At 58.1% G+C, this 16,445-nt stretch overlaps 1 long non-coding RNA gene across 1 annotated transcript in view; it reads right to left on the bottom strand.

The window, feature by feature from the left end:
- Nucleotides 1–4,933: 4,933 nt before the first annotated feature.
- LOC125913177 (uncharacterized) overlaps nucleotides 4,934–16,445 on the bottom strand; it is a 38,694-nt gene continuing 27,182 nt past the window's right edge. Inside the window, exons 2-3 of the long non-coding RNA XR_007454940.1 lie at nucleotides 7,118–7,262; nucleotides 4,934–5,336 (exon numbers count right to left, since the gene is read on the bottom strand). This is a non-coding gene — a long non-coding RNA (uncharacterized LOC125913177). The remainder of the gene's footprint in view (nucleotides 5,337–7,117; nucleotides 7,263–16,445) is intronic.

The raw sequence follows: 16,445 nt of genomic DNA, 5'->3' as shown, positions 1-16,445 counted from the left end.
GCCAAGGAGATTCGCTGAGCTTGGTGAAAGCTCCCGCTAATGCAGAGGCAGGTGATAATGTGACATCCACTCCAGGAGTGAAGGCCTGACCTTCGATTGGACCTGGAACTCTAGGCCACAGATCGCACTTCGACCCTGGCCTGGGATGGCTCTCTGGGGAGATGAAACATAGGTGTTATGGTTCAATTGTGTCCCCCCTAAAATTCATATGACATTTTAACCTTAGAAAAGAGATTGTTGCAGATGTAATGGGTCAAGAAGAGGCCCCGAGTCCAATACCGCCAGTGAACTTGTAAGAAGAAGAAACTGGACACACATGCACGCATATACATACACACACACAGGGAGAACACCGCGCCATGGGAAGACCAATGTGATGCTCCCACAAGCCAAGGAAGCACCAGGATCCACCTTCAGAAGAAGAACAGCCCTACTCACACCTTGATCTCAACTTCTAACTTCCAAAAGAGTGAAACAATGAATTCCAGTTTTGGTGCTTTGTCATGGCAGCCCAGAAAACTTATGCAGCAGGTTGTACCCATATCACCCTGCCCTTCAGGAGTTTAGATTCCAAGCATCACAGCATACTAACTGGCTGGTACTCAGTGTTTCTGGGGTAGGAGGAGAAATAGGAGCATGGATGGATGGATGGATGGATGGATGGATGGATGGACTGATGGGTAGATGAGTGGGTGGATGGATGGATGGATGGATGCATGGATGCATGGATGCATGGATGCATGGATGCATGGATGGTTGGATGGAAGGAGAAATGCAGGGATGGATGGATGGATGGATGGATGGATGGATGGATGGATGGACGGACTGATGGATAGATGAGTGGATGGATGGATGGATGGATGGATGGATGGATGGACCAATGGATGGATGGATGGATGGAACAATGGATGAATGGATGGATGGATGGACGGATGGATGGATGGACAGATGAACCGATGGTTGGATGGTTAGATGGATGGATAAATGAAAATAAGGATGTGAGTGCATGGGTGGGTGTGTGAGTACGTAGGTGAACAAATGAATGGATGTATGGATGGAAGAACACACAGGGCAGCCAGCAGATGCTGCAAGGATTCTGCAAGACGCCTCGCGTGCCTACAAGTGCTCACGATTCTGCAAGATGCCTCGCGTGCCTACAAGTGCTCACATATCATGCCGGCATGTACAGCCGGCAGAATGGCTGCATCACGCCCGTGGATTCTACAGAAATCAATGCAACCTCAACTCCAGGAGAAAACAGGCCATCATTTTCTGTAAAAGTGCCAGGAACCGCCCTGATCGATGACTTGGTCCATCTGTTTCACTGTTCACGCCACCTACTTTTATTCCTCATGAATGACAAAGGGGTCTGGAAGGAAGTAGCTGGAAGGAAGGGTGCGTCAAGGGGACTGGGCGCATATCCCCAAGGGAGGCCATGGGGCGGGTCCTTTCATGGAGGGTGACATCCTGCGGAATCTCTTGGGCTGACAGGTGAGACGAGCAGGGCGCGGCAAGGAGAGGCTGACCCCCGGGTATGCCGTCCTCTGTGGGAGCCACCTTGGTGGCAGGTCTCCCAACATGAGAGTGTCTGACCATGAACGAGAATTAGAGGGAGCTGAGGCACAGGGACACAGCCATATGCCACGCACAAATTCAGGCACCCGAGAGTGAGCAATGATACACCCTCCCACCATGAGCACCGGGCCGGGGCGGGGGGCGGGGGTGCGGGGGTTGCACGTTCGGCAAATGCTTAGCTTAGAGAAGCATCCTTCCTGTTGCCCTTGGCCCAGGTCAGGGGGGACGGATGCCCAGTGGCCTCAGGAGAAGGGGCAAGCAGGAGCGAGGTCTAGGAGGATGAGTCTGCCTGGAACAAGGGCCCTGCATCTGGTCAACCCTCCCCGGCTCCGGGAGCAGCCTGGCTGAGCAACTGAATAAAATAACCCGATGCACTCAGTGCAAGGCGCCCCCAAGGCTCCAAACACTTAGCTGTGCCTCTCCCCAGTGCCCAGGCCACTGGGTTTCTCCCCTCCAAAAAATAATAAGTATTGGGAAAAACCCGATGGGCAGTGAGAACTCTCTGGAAGGTGCGGCCAGGAAAAGCCATTTGTTAATCTACCCCTTTCTGGGGCTCCGGACCCATTTGGCTGGGCTTCTGGGGTGCTCGTTGCCAACACGGCCTCTGCTAATAAGTAATTAGAAGATAATTAACATTTGTAACATACAATGGGAAACAGCTGGACCTACGACTTATTAAAACCTAAGAACCTGATAAATCAATTGTGTAGAGACATGGAACACAGGCTCAGGTATGGGCATCAGCTTCCGTGGGCTCAGCCCTCCCCGCCCAGCCCTGGAAGCGTGTCCTCGGGTCCCAAAGTCAGCGACACACAAGTGTGGATTCTGTCCACCCCAGACACCCTCTGCTGGCCGCCCACTGCTTCCTGCGTCCCCACATGTGTCCAAGGATCAGAGAAAGCAGAGCCAGCCCTTTTCCATTGGCCAAAGTTCCCTGGGATGAAGAGAAAGGCCAAGGCACGGGCGGTGTGGCACCCTTCTCCCTCTGCTTCCCCCCCTTCCCCAGTCACCCGGGAGTTCAGGGAGAGAGGGAGCCTTGGGTGTGCCCCCCTGGGACTTAGCTGTGCCTCTCAAGCACCATGGGTTGGCCTCAAAAACGCCCGTGACGGGGGATGGCAAGAATAAATGAAAGCCAAGCTCCCTCCAGCCAAGACCAAGTCTGTGAACCATGCCAGATTCCAGACTGTGCTCTCCCACTCTGGTCCACCACAGCCTCCCTCTGACCCCACTGCCTCTCCCCTCCGTCTTGGGAGTGGCAGGGCCGGGAGGGAGCGGGGGTAGGGGGGAACACGTGTACTCGATGAGCCTGAATGCACTCCCGAATGCTTTGGTTTCCAGCCAAAACATTAGGATGCTGCTCTACCGACTAATCATCCTCCCTCAGGCGGGAGGGAGCTGAAATAAAAAACCCGGGGTGTCTGTGAATGTGGGAAAAGCCAGTTAGGACTGCGGTAACTCTCCCCCGTGAAGCTGGGCAGGGTGGACACTCAGGCTGCTCCCTGGACGCCCCTCGAAGACACTTCCTGGGGATTGTTCTTTGAGAAATGTAGGTCCAAACCACCTCCACTTTCTCTCTTCGGCGAGAAGCCTGAGGAGAAACACTCAGGGAAGCAAATGTGAGGGGCTCCTGGTCTGGGGCCCCCTCCTCTGCCTGGGGCCACCTCTGTGCTCCACTCTCCTGCCTCGACAAGGTCCATCCAGTCCCCCTGGTTCAGGTGGGGGCTGTCCTCACAGCACTTGAATCCCAAGGCCAGGGGATTGGTCCAGGGGCAGGCATGCAATGTAAACTGACCCCGTGATTGTACGCTGACCCCAGCTGCCCTGGGATTTTTCTCCTTCAAGCTCAGGGAAGAGGCCTCCCCTGTCCCTGAGGGATTTGTAGCCCAGGCTCTTAACCTGGAAAGCCAGCATGGCTGCAGGGACAAAGCTGACATTTGGTGAGGCAGAGTGGGGCTCAGGACTGGCTGAGAATACTCAGGGTCCCTGTTCCCTCGGGCCAGCTCTATCCAGCTTCCCTGGCTGGATTTAGCGAGCCGAGGTGGGGGGGGGGGTCCCTGATTTAGTGAGCCAGGGGGTTCCTTGCTTTGGCTTAAAGCTGTTGGGCTGTGTTCCTGCTGTTTCCAACCACATCCAACCCACGCAAATACCCCTATTCGGGCCCCATCATTCGTGGGAAAGGGGCTGGTGCTCAGCTGGAGGGGTGTGTTCAGAGAAAGATAAAACAAATACAAGAAAACAGATAGGAGAAAGCAATATTTAGCAAGTTAATGTGACCAAATTAGCAGGGCCAGGGGGGAGGGGGGAGGTTTGACCCACTTACAAGAACAAACCATTTGACGTGATTTTAAAACCACGGCTCCCCTCGCTGGCATGCATCCCATAAAGAGATCCTCTTACTTGGCCCTTGGCAGGCAACCTGTCTCGACCCAAGCCCTTCATGTGGGTTTCTGGCAGATTCCTGTTTCAGCGGACTGCTTCCTGGCTTCCCAGAAAGGCAGACGAAACAGGTGCATCTCTGGGGGAAGTGGAGACCCCCGTGGGGGGGAGAGAAGGTGTTTGGTGCGAACCTCGGACAGCCAGCAAGGGAAAGGTCCTCTGCTTTGGGGGGTCGACACCACCCTGCCCCAGATCTAGAATCACGAGACAAAGAAAAGTGAGCAGGGACCTGGCAGGCAAGACAGCCGTCCAGGCAGGGGAGCCTGCTGAGTCCCAAGCCCTGTGCTCTGCCCTGTCCCCCCTGTAGTTTTCTCACACGCTGGGGAAGCATGGGTACCACCCACACCCATTGCAGACGGGGTCCCACAGCTCACCGCTGGCAAGGGGCAAGTCTGGATTCGAACTCGGGCCCTCCTGGCAAAAACCATGTTCCTTCTACCTTGTGCTCCAGGGCCTGCTGGGTCAGGACCTCCAGCCCCAAGCTCCCTCATTGGAGTCAATCAACACACAGTAGAGGGGCACCCCCCCCCCAGGGCCACCTCACTACGGCAAGTCAGACTGGCGAGGACCATCTTGGGAGGCATGGAAGGCCCGGAGCCAGCCCCTGGAGGGAAACTGACCAGGAGAGAAAAGCCAGTGACTTAGGACTACGCACTTACTAGGCAACCAATTTGCAGAGTCTGTCCTTAACTTGTGCCACAGGCAAGGTCTGCGTGGGCAATTTGGGTCCATCAGCCTTTAAATTATAGAGGGCCACATCCCTCCGTCAGGCCAGCCGCAGAGCCGAGACGGAGTGGCTCCGGACTGAGTGACAGCTGCAATGAATGCATTCCTGCCAGGAAAATAGCATTACCACGCGGAGGTGCTCTGGAAAGTATTGAACTTCAGGAAGAAATAAAATAAAAATAAAATGGCTCAGGCGCTCCCAGGTGCTCCGTCATTATTGCCAGATGCAGCGGGGAGAAAAGGAGGCCCATTATCAAATAAATATCTCACCGTCCTTGGCAGAGAACGGCACTCACTGCATCACAGCTCGTGAGCGGCTGGCTGGTCACAGAGCGCTGTCTGGCTCAAGTGGGGAATCTTTGCCCAGCAAGGAAAGCCCTCGGGGGCATCTTGGGTGGCTTCTCATTCACAGTTGGGGAAACTGAGGCCAAAGCTGTGCAGCAGGTCAGGGGAGCGGACCAGAAGACGTCCAAATGCGGAAGCACAGGACAGTACCCGAAGCATGACAGACACACGACGGGTTCCCCAGGGCCGGCTCCCGGGCCCTGCTTGGGGACCCAGACGACTGCTGTGTAGCCTGTGTAGGACATGCCCACGACCTTGAGGAGTAAGGAAGGGCAGGTTAACACCAGGGTAGCCCTCAGACATCAGCCAGTGACTCGCCCTCCCCCACTGCTGATGCTGGGAAGCCTCCAGTGACGGGCTGAGCTCTGATCTTGTCCTGGTCTCCCTGCCCCTCTGTTCCCCCGTGTCCAGCCCCCTGTGCCCGTGCCTCTCCTAGCAAATAGGAACCATCTGAGGCCCCCATCCTGCTCTTTCTCTCTGTCCCAGGTTCTGGGAACCACAGGGTGAGTTCAGGAAGGGCAGGAGTGCTCTCCTCGCTCATGGCTGCATCTCAGACCCCAAGCAGTAGCTGTCGTGTGGCAGGTGCTTCACAAACTCGTCAAGTGCACAGATGTGGGCCGGGATCCAACCACAGACCAGACTTCGGATCAAATACAACAGTGGTTCCCACGTCCACATCTGTGTGATGTTCTCGCCTTCCCCCGGAATGCCCTCGTCACCCTCTGCACCGAACACTGGCAATCAGAGGACTACGTCCACGTGACCACCAGGCCAGCAGCCAGGCTGTGAGCCTCGACCATCCCCCACAGCTGGCTTGTCCTACCGCACGCCCAGAGGAGGTCCCCTCCAAGTGTGCAACTCTCACACTTCAAAACTTAGAGTGGAAGCGAGGAAGAGCCAGGTGCAGGAGGGGTCAGCGGGACCCAAGCATGTCCCCAAAGTCACACCCCAGGTAACTTTGGGCGGCCACTTTATTTCCTGAGCCCAGGACCTTCAGCTACAATGCGGCGGAGGTAACGGTCCCATCTCGAAGGAGTCGAGTGGGAGAGAAAGAAGGGCGTGCACATCTACATCTAGGGGCACTTGGGACTTGTGTGCAGGGGGCCCCCTTATCACCGAGGGCTTGAATCAACCCCTGATGCTCTGACTCCCCACCCAGCCCCCAGAGCGTCCCGATCTGCCGCTCCCGGGCGTCTGTGCAAAGGGCTTTGATTCCGGAAGCACACGTCTTGCGTTTGGCCTCTTCCCTCACTCCCTCCGTGGATTTCTGTCCCCACCCTCATCACACACTGCTCCTCTCAGCGATGTTTTACAAGTGCCTTTTCCAGAGCCGAACACGCACAGACGACATCCGGGGCCTGGGCGGTGCGTAACCACACGTACCAGTGCAACAGAGAAGTTCTAAGATGAACCGCAGGCTTCCGAGGTCAGGAAAGCTTCCGAAAGAGCATTTTCAACTCACTTCCCTGACTCCGGGTTGGCTACCATTCACCGGCACCTAGCCCGGGGCAGTGAAATGACAGCTCCAAGTCACGAGAAGACGAGAAGACGGGAGGAACAGCCCTTTGATCTGCGAAGACGAGAAGACGGGAGGAACAGCCCTTTGATCTGCCTCGGGTGGGAGGCCCGTGGCCAGCCAGAGGCAGGAGGAAGACAGGCCAGGGCAGAGAGGGCTCCGGGTTCTGGGGGCCACCGCCAGGCGGACGTGAGCCCGGCTGCTGGCCACACAGCTGTCTCCAGACGCCCGGCCCCCTGCGGTCTCGCGCTCCGTGAGCGCTCAGGGGAAGCTGGGGTCTGGAGACCACTGCCCTGGGACTCAGAACACTGGAGGTCAGACTGACCTTCACCCGCTGGGCCACCCTGGAAGCCAGGGAGAAGGTTCCAGTCCATCCGACCTCTGGGAAGTCCCAGGAGTCCTCGCTCACTCACCTCTCTCTCCCCCCACCCACTCCCACCCAGCCCCTGCGGGAAACACTTTCTTCCCAGACTGACCCTCATCCCCAGGACTCCTGGCAGGGCCCGGCCTCGGACTGACCCGGGAACGGTGGGGCCTGGACGGCAGGGCATCAGCACAGGATGATCCTGTGGGCTCTTCCCCAGACGGCCTCTCTGGCGGTGTGCTAAGGGCCCCCAGGATTTGTTTCCATCAGGTACGGTAGGACACACAGACTCGAAAGTGACTGCCATGAAGGAAGAAACTGATTACGATCACAGATCCCGGAGGGGAAGCACACCACAAGGGGCACCCGGGGAAGCAGCAGGGCCAGCCTAGAGCAGGAGGCAGAGGGTGTGTGAGCAAAAGCCTTTACTGTGGTTTCCGCGCGGGAGGGAACAGGGAAGCAGGCTTCAGACTGGCTAGTTTGAATAATTTCAGAGGGTTCTGGGGCCCAGGGGCTGCTTCTGGCCATCTGTACCTGCCCTGGGGTGACTGGGCCAGGTCAGATAAAGAAAGTGCTTGGTAAGGTTGGGGCAGGGGGTCTGGGCTCTGAGTTAGATGCTTTGCATTTGAAAGGCACCCTCGGACTGAGTTGTTCACTATCTCTGGTAACTGGAGAACCTGGGAGGGGCAGTGCCCCAGGGCCAGCAAGGCCCCAGCACTCAAAGCCTCAGAATACAGAAAATAAAAGACAAGGTTGAAATCAGCCCAGGGAGGTCCTAGGGCCACCAATGACCTATATACAGTGGCTTTTATGCAAGAAGTTTCCCCATCTTCCAGGCAGACATGAGATGCAGGCTGGATTTCAGCACCTGTTCACCAAATACACCCAAGCAACCTTGGACAGTGCACAACCAGAACAACTGTTCAGAGGCCCTTCGGAGGCCTTCGATGCCCAGGGCCTAACTCAACCAAGCCAGGGCCAGCCCAACCATCACTGGGGGACAAATGTCTTCACTGCTCTGAAAGCACCAGCAGGGACAGATCACCCCTAACCAGCTTGCGTCCTATTGGCTCATGCTCTGTACACAAGTCTAAAACTTCCAAACAAGGCAAAGCTATGTTTTAAAACCCTTTGGGGCTAAACATCCTGCTCGTAAAGTATCAGTGGCGATGGACACCATCAGAGGGGAGTCAGTGATCTCTCAAGAGAAGCGACATGTTCTGGAACCTGCTCAGAGTCCTGCCTGCCCCTCCCCAGCGGTGCCTGGCCAGGCCTGGACCTTTTCTGGGGCTCCTGCAGGTGAACCCCATCTTTGAGCCTCTTTCTCCAGACGAGGAGGACATTCCTTGGAGAAAGCAGCAGTCCCCATTGGAAACTGAAGAATAAACCTTCTTCCTTCGGTTTTCCTCGGCAAAGACCGGCCAGAAGGGCTCTTTTGGGCGTGACAGCGTGTGGTGTGGCCCAATGGTCAGGGTGGAAGGTTCTGCTCCTGCAGGGAATTTTTCTTTTTCCAGCGAAAGAATAAAATGAAGTGATGTCCTAACCTTGGGCTGTAGCATCTTTTGTGAAAGGCAATTTCAAAGCAGAAAGGGCAGCCCAAAAGAGAACCCTGTTTCTAAAACCGGGTCCCACAGAAGAGTTAGCCGCCAGGAGAGAGCTTGGACCGGCGAGGCCAGCAGTGGGTTGTGGGGCGATCGGGATGTGTACACGAGGCCTCTGGATTTTGTTTAGTTCTGCTCTTTTTTGGACCAGGGCTGCTGGAAGCCCTGCCTGGATGTGGCCACCCCGTGACGGCCAGCTCGAGGGACCCCACCCACCCACCCACCAACCCAAGCCCAGCCCTGCAGAAGGCTCAGAGCCCAGCAGCCCTGTCTCTGCACCTCCTGCCTCCTGCAGCCACAGGAATAGCACCTCATCTCCCAAAGGCGGGGAGAATGCAGGCAGCTCTCCCTGCAGAAGGGGTGAGACCCCCCCCGCCAAGGCTGGGATGTCCTGGTCCAAATCCACAGCGTGGGGTTTCCTGAGCAAACAGTCCCCGGACCAAAGCCAAACAGTCTCTGTAATAAGCCATGTTTTCAAACACGAATTTTAAAAACATAACTGGTGAAGTTGCTAGAGACTCTCAGAAGTGAGCAGGCCCCTGAGAGTCTCCTGGTCCTACAGCCTGTTTCTGTGATGGCGCAGGGCCAGCTGGGAGAGAGCTCCCTCCGGGGTCACTTCGGCAGCAAGCCTCAGGCCATTGCCAAGAGAGCTACAGCTGTCTTCTCAGTGAGGACGAGGGAGAGGCAATTTCTTGGCTCAGGACGTTCAGCAACACCTCCTTCAGGAAGCCCACCCTGACTCCCCTCCTCCACGAGACAGGGGCCCTGCCAGGGCTCTCAGAGCACCTGGACACGTCGCCCAACACCCACCCTCTTCACACACCCAGGGTCTGTCTTCAGCCCACTTGGAGCAAGATGGGTACGGAAGCTAATGCCCCACTGAACTGTAACTGTCTGGGCGAAGACGGCCTTTGCCACTGCGTGCCCAGAACTTGGCGAGGTGCCCGCCATCGTTAGGGCTGAAATAATAAATGTCACAGATCTAACCAGAATAGCCGGCATGGCCTGCAGGTTCGGGGCCAGCACGTGCACACCCTTTACTTGCCTGAGCCCCAAGAGGCTGCTGTTCTGCACCCGGGTGGTGGTGATGGAGCACTTCAATGGGTTAAAATCACTCATCCAACGTCACCTCACTGCTCAGGGACAGAGGCTGTCGGATCCCAGGGCCTCCCCGCAACGCTGTGGTGAGCTCAGCCCCGGGAGGGGTGAGGGAAGGACATTCAGTCCGTGCAAACACAGAGTCCTGGGATCAGAAGCAGCAGTCCAGTCGGGCAGCCCAGCGTGGCACAGAGAGGTCACATCCCACCCTGGCCCCTGACCTCGCCGCTCTCAGGAGGGCATACCGCTAAGCGGCCGTGAGGGGAAACCTGGGATCCCTGGAGACCCGCCCAAGCCTGGGGAAGTGGAGGCAGGGGCCAGAGGCTGTAGCAGATGGGTGGAGTGGGTGCAGCCCGGGTGTTTCCAGGAGGGAAGAACAAACCCAGAAACCGCCCCCCACACACCAGCTGCCCCCCATCCGTGTCCTCGCTTTGTGCCGGCCAGGCATCCAGAGTGTCTTGCCACGGTGTGTTTGGGTGGACTGATTAAGTTTCATTAAATGTATTTAACAATTAATGCAGGACCACTGAAATCATGACGATCAAATCTAAGTTAAATGACGTCTGAAATTTCACTCTCCGGTCTAGAATGGCTACAGGCGTCTCTGTCGGATCGGCCTGAAGAGGTGTTTCAGTGCAAACAGTGAGCCGGGGTGGGCCGGGGCGGGGACAGCGGTAGACCCAGGGGCGGAAGTGCGGGAGGCATGCTCGTCCAGTGGGCGTGGGTCTTTCTTGGTTTGTGGCCCTGCACGGTGTGTCTGCTGCCATCCATTCCCTGCCCGGTTCCCTCCACCTCCCTTTTGACAACAGCTCTGTGGCCACCTGCCCCTGTCCTAGACAGCAGGGGTCGCTTGGGGACACGCCCACCCTGGCTGCAGACATGTGCGTTTCTCTGGCCACAGTGGGTGGCCCCGTGACGGGCACGTGATCCCAGCTGAGCCTGCGGACGCCTCGGGATTGCAGGGCCCGAGGGGAGAGAGGCCGGGAGGGCATGGCTGGAGCCGCGGCAGCCACCATGCCACCACGAGGGCACAGCCGAGGAGACGATGGAGAAGGGGCAGGAAGAACAGGAAAGGGAGAAGGTGGCCCTGGGGGACTCTGTGTGAGCCCTGCATGAAGGCCCCTCTTCCACCAGGTGGTGGGTTTTTTGTCACTGGCAACTAACAACGACAGATGTCCCAGCCAGGACTCCACGGATAGAAACTGTCTCCTCTCCCTATCGGCAAGAACTAAAGACGTGTCTCACGTACTTTTAAAGGAGTTTTAAGGCAGTTTGCTCCGAGATGTATTTTGCTGTATTTCATCGCCCTTCTTGAGATGCAAACAGTCTGTAGGCACAGGGCCAGCCCAGTGCTGGGACCCGGCCCAGCCCGGCTCTACCAGGAGGGAATGTGAGGAGGAGCGGACTGGGCTCCAGGCTTGCTTGTCTTCATCTGCGTGCACCAAGCAGGGCCCAGAGACAAGAGGGACATTTGCTAGGGAGCCCCTCTTGAAGCCTGTGCCCTGGGCGGCTGGCTCAGCTGACGCTGGCCCAGCCCTGGTACAGACCACGCCCTCCACACAGCGGAGTCGGGCCACAGGCCACGAGCGAGTCCCGGAAACCGTTGACCCCAAACTTCAGCTCTAAGCGGCCCACCCCCTGCTGGCACCGGGCAGCTTCCTCGCCTCTCGGGGCTTTGCTTTTTCCGTCTGTGCATGAAAGATGTGATGAGGGGACTCCCCCGGGAAGAGGAGGGCTGGGCCAGCCCTAAGCTGTATGATTCTTCTGCGTGCTTCTGGCAGCAAAGTGGTTCTGGAGACCACCCCCCACACCCCCACCAGCGCCTGGTCAGCCCACAGGAGCCTCAGCCCTCCTCGGCGGTCAGCGAAGCTGGACCACAGCCGCCCGCTCCCCTGTGACCTGCAAGACGGGACACGCTTTCTGCCCTGTGGGTCCCCGGGGATGCCTGTGCTGAACCGGGTGGACGGTTCCTGGCACTGGACCAAACAGCCATCCTCCGCCGAGGCACCGGGGGCACACGGCCCCTGAGGTAGCTCCAGGCTGGCGAGGGAGGCCGTGGCTTCCTGTCCGAGCTCAGGGTCACAGAGCTGTCCCCCTCTGTCCCCAGGGCTGATGCCCTGGCGAACCGCTTCACAGCCCAGATGCTCCAGGAGCAGCAGCCAAGTCCTCCCCGAGCACAGCAGCGTGTCAGACGCCCCAGGTTCCCGGGGAAACACAGGACACCCGACTCAGTGTGCGGGCCCGGGTCAGCCTGCGGCCTCCGCTTCCAGGAGCAGAGAGACCCCCCACCCTCCTCTCCCTCATCCCATAGCCTCCAGCGCTGAGCCTAGAGTGGGACCTGGCGTGGAGAGAGGAGACAGAAAGAGAGACCCTGACTGAGAAATCCCTAGGTCTCCCCCATCGCTGCGGCCCGCCCAGGTCATCAGTGGGCGCTCCCCTGCTCTGTCCACACCAACATCGCCCCGCTCTGCGAAGCCTTCACTGGGGGTCTGCCACACCCCCACCACCATCCTGGAGCACGGGGTCCGGGTCCTGGTGTCGACAGCCGCCCAGTCCAAAGCCCAGCCCTGCCTCCTCCTACGGAAAATGGCAACGACTGTAGGGTCGTCAACTCATGCAAGCCCTGCAATGACACAGGCACTCAGCAGGGAGCCTGGAACGGAGAAGCCGTCAGCAAAGGTGAGCAGCCGTGGACGAGGGTCTCTGTGAGGGGTCATGACTGCAGGGGGACACGGGCTCGCACCCGACACCTGCCGCACCCGGGTGCTTAGTGAAAACCAGGCTGCCTTACAGAATGGCATCTCTAGAGTGGGACTGAGAAGTGCCCGCATCTCAGCTGATAAGCATCCCCGAGTCCGAAAGCCCCTGTTCTCTTCTGCGCACAAGCCACGGAGACCCGGGTTTGAGGGGGGTCCTGCCACCCAGGCTCTGCCTCACCCAGCCCTGCGGCAAGAAGATGAAGCCACAGCCTCTGCTGTGGGAGCCAGAGCCCTGGCCGTGCCCCGGGGGCCCAGACTCGGGGTGGGGGCGCCCGCACAGGCCCCTGCTGCCCGGCTCCAGCCCTCCTGGTAGCAAGGCCAGTGGGGACTCTGTATTATTACATTATCTGCTGGATCCCCCGTGCCTAGGAGAGCAGCTGTCCCATAGGACGTGCTCAAAAATGACTGGAGACAAGGAAGGAGAGGGAGGGAGACACGGAGTCGGGGAAAGAGGGGGGAAGCGAGGGCAGGAGTCATGGCGAGCTGGTCCTGACGATGGACACTGGGGCTCTTCAGCCACACCCCAGAGTCCCGGAAAGCGCCACCCAGAAGCCATTCGCTCTTTCCCGCACCGACTGGCACACTGGAAACAACTGGGAGCAAGGTGTCGAGTGATCGAGTGGGGGAAGGGAGGAACCGTGGGTGGGGCATCGCCCACCGTCACGGACAGCTTGCAGGTGCAGGGCTCCAGGTGACGCCCCGACCGGAGACGGCCACCGGCCCCGGCACTGTCTGTGTCACTGCACAGAAAGGACACACACAGGGTGCCCAGCACACCTGAGGAGGGAGGGAACAGGCGCTGAGAACCGAGGTATCTGGTCTGAGAGCCAGCTTCCAGGAAGCGGGGGAGGCAGGATGATCCCACAAGCTCTCCCGGGTCCCCAAAGGGCTGAGGACCCCAGGACAGCTCTCCAGCCCCCGGGAGCTGGCCTCTGCTGTCGCCTCCCACCCGGACCCGGACAGGCCCTGGGCCGCTGGCCTCGCTGTGGGGTGAACGTGCCCTCCAGCAACCATCTCAGCTGCAGGGACCACATTCTGCAGAGGCGTCTTGGGTCGTCACGTAACCTTATGAAGCTTTTCCTCGGGCATTAAAGGTTGCCCGCACCCACCCCCTGCTCACGGGGCCGCACCCCACATGCACAGGCTGAATAATTAACGGGAGAACAAAGTTCCTGAGCAGAGAGCTGTGTGACCTTCTCCAGGAAGACAAGGCTCCTGGGAGCCCCCGCCTCTCCTCCCCCCTACAGCAGAGCAGCCTGGGGCTGGCACCAGACACAGACAGCACCCCACTCTGTGCCTCCCAGGATGCGGTCTGGTTCCCTGAACACGTGTTTGTCTAGGGACTGAGTTCTCACTGGAATGCTTTCTGGTGGCTTTGGTGTGCGGTTTCAGGAAGATGAAGATACTTTGTAAAAAGCTGTCAGACTCCTTCCTGCCTCTCCTTGCAGAGGGGTGGGGGCCGTGCTGGCTCTCTGTCTCCTGTCCTGCCCTCCAGTCGGGGAAGGAGTTTCCCGGGCCCTTGTCTGCTCTGGCCAGCCCGCAGAACCGGATCCCAGAACCTCTCTCGGGCCTGGAGGCGTCCAGAAATCCCCAGATGTCGGCAAGTCCCTGCGGCCTCCGTCCTCGGTCTCCTACCAGCTCCGAGTGCTGGTGTCCACTGACCTCTCCACCACCCCGCTCTCCTCTCCCCGCTCGGGACGGAGCCCCCACCAGGCTCCACACACCAGGCATCTCGTACGTCAGACTCGACTTGTTTCTGCCGAGGGCTTTCATGTCCAGAGTGGATGAGAGCAACCAGCTGGCAGGAGCAGCACAAGCCCTCTGGCTGTCCAACCACTTCTCAGAGGCTGGGCTTCCTGGACGATTCTCCTGGGTAACAAATTAGAAGCACCCACCCGTCCAACGGGACCAAGAAAGTTTCCAGCACAAAGCGTGACCCCATGCATTAGCTTTAGAGGCCCAAGTGGCGACAGCCAGCTTTATCACAGCACCTGAACCTGCCGGCGGGCACAAGAAACACACCAGAAGGCCCACGGCATCCTTCGCTAAGGTGCTGAGGCCCCGGGCCGGCTCTGGCCGTAGAGGACCCCGGAGACGTCACCCCCCCCTCGGGGAGCACCGCCCAGGGTTCAGCTCCCTGCAGGCTGGAGTGTGCCAAGCAGATGGTGGCAGTGAGTCGCTGGTCCCCAAACTCCCCTGGCCCTGCGAGGATCCCCAGCTCTCAGGTCGTTCCCAGGCCTCTGGGAAGGATCCCAGTCACGTCAGGCCTGACAAGTAACACCTGTGGGCTTGAGGGGACACGGCTGGGCAGGTGTGACCACACCATCCTTCGTGCGCTCCCTCCCCCTCCCCCCACCCCGGGTCCTGCCTTGGGAGAGACCCTCGTGGAGGGAGACCCTCTCTGACACCCCAGCGGACCTCCAAGAGAGCGGCCACAGCCCCGACGGCCAGGTCCCCGCTGCACCTGACTGCCCTGCCCCCCCGGCACCCAGCTGCCTCCCTTTAATAAGCAAGTGGCCCGCCATCTCCTGCTCCTTCACGGCCCAGCAGAGTCTCCTCTGTGTCTATCAGCCTCGTGGCTGAAGGCCTCTGCGTGATCGGGCTCTTTCCACAGGCTGAAGCAATTTACCTGAATAATTTATTGCGGCACAAAGGCGGAGGGAAATTTGGAATCCTGAGCGGCCTCTTCAGAACCGCTGCCACTTCGTAGCATCCCCGGAAGTCCCAGCACTTTGCCAGGCTGGGGGCGGGGGCGGGGGCGGGGGCTGGGGATGCTCTCCCTGGAGCCCACCCCCCACTGCCCACTGGTCTCCAATGACTTCACTCTAAAGCAAAGGTTATGCTGGAAATTAATTCAAATGTGCTGTCCAAACAGTTATGTAAGCAGCTTACTTTTAAAGACCTGGACCAGAGACGCACCCCGGCGAAGGCTTACATAAGCTCGGGGACAATGAGCCGCTGGGATGGACGGTCCTCAGTGCAGCTGTCGGGAGGCAGAGCCGGGCACTGGGAGCACTGGCCAAGCAGGAGCAGGGCCACACAGGGCCCCCACCAGGTCCCGCTGCCCACCCGCAGGCTCAGAGACCAGAAACAGGCAGGGTGTGAGCAGCAAGCTGAACAGGAACCCACCAGGGGCCTCCAGGCTTCAGGAGCCATGCTCTGCCCTCCACCTGCCCTCAAAGCTCCAGCCCCTGGAGCTGCTTTTCCTCAACAGAGAACCTCCCACAGCACATTTTCACCCTGTATGGGAACTTCCTTCCCACTACTTTGCATGCTTGCCTTTGATTTCCTCCTGGTAGAACCAGGCAGAACTCCTCAGAAACTGTCTTATTCATCATTTCCAGCACATAGTAGGTGCAGAAAAACAGTTACTGAGAAGAGCAAAGCAAACAACCACTACCCATTTGATCAACCTACCTACCAATCAAAGAAATGGAAATTAAAATAAGATTCCTTTTCACCTTTTAAATCGACCCAATATTTTAAATAAATTTCAACAATACTATTCCAGGCCGGTAAGGATAGAATAAGACAGACATTCCCAATCACTGAGGACAGGCATGTAAATTGGCATAACCATCTGGAAAACAATCTGTCACTTTGTATCTATCAGCCAGGCGAGGCCAGGATATGCTACAGAAAAAAACCAACAAATAAGCTTTATAACAAAGTCTTGTTTCTCTCTCATGCCACACGTCCAGAGCGGTTTGACCGCTATGCTGGAGGAGAGAGTGGGCTGCACGTTGTACTGTTCTTTGCTCCAGGACCCATGTTGGTGAGGCAGGAAACACCTAGAATGCTGCTGGCATCTGTGGTGGAGGAAAAGGAACGTGGAAAAACTAGACCTGCCTCTCAACTTCTGCCCAGTGGTGACACACATCACTTCTGATTGAATTTCGTTGACCAAAGCAAACACGTGCTTTGACTTCTAGCATAACTATGTGATAAAGGATGGGTGGGTGGATGGGTAGGTGGGTGGGTGGATGGATGGGTGGGTGGAAGGAAGGAAGGAAGGAAGGAAGGAA

Source organism: Panthera uncia (assembly GCF_023721935.1).
Source record: "Panthera uncia isolate 11264 chromosome C1 unlocalized genomic scaffold, Puncia_PCG_1.0 HiC_scaffold_4, whole genome shotgun sequence".
Lineage (NCBI taxonomy): Eukaryota > Metazoa > Chordata > Mammalia > Carnivora > Felidae > Panthera > Panthera uncia.
Note: the sequence above shows the minus strand (reverse complement) of the source record. Positions and strands in the feature narration are given on the sequence as shown.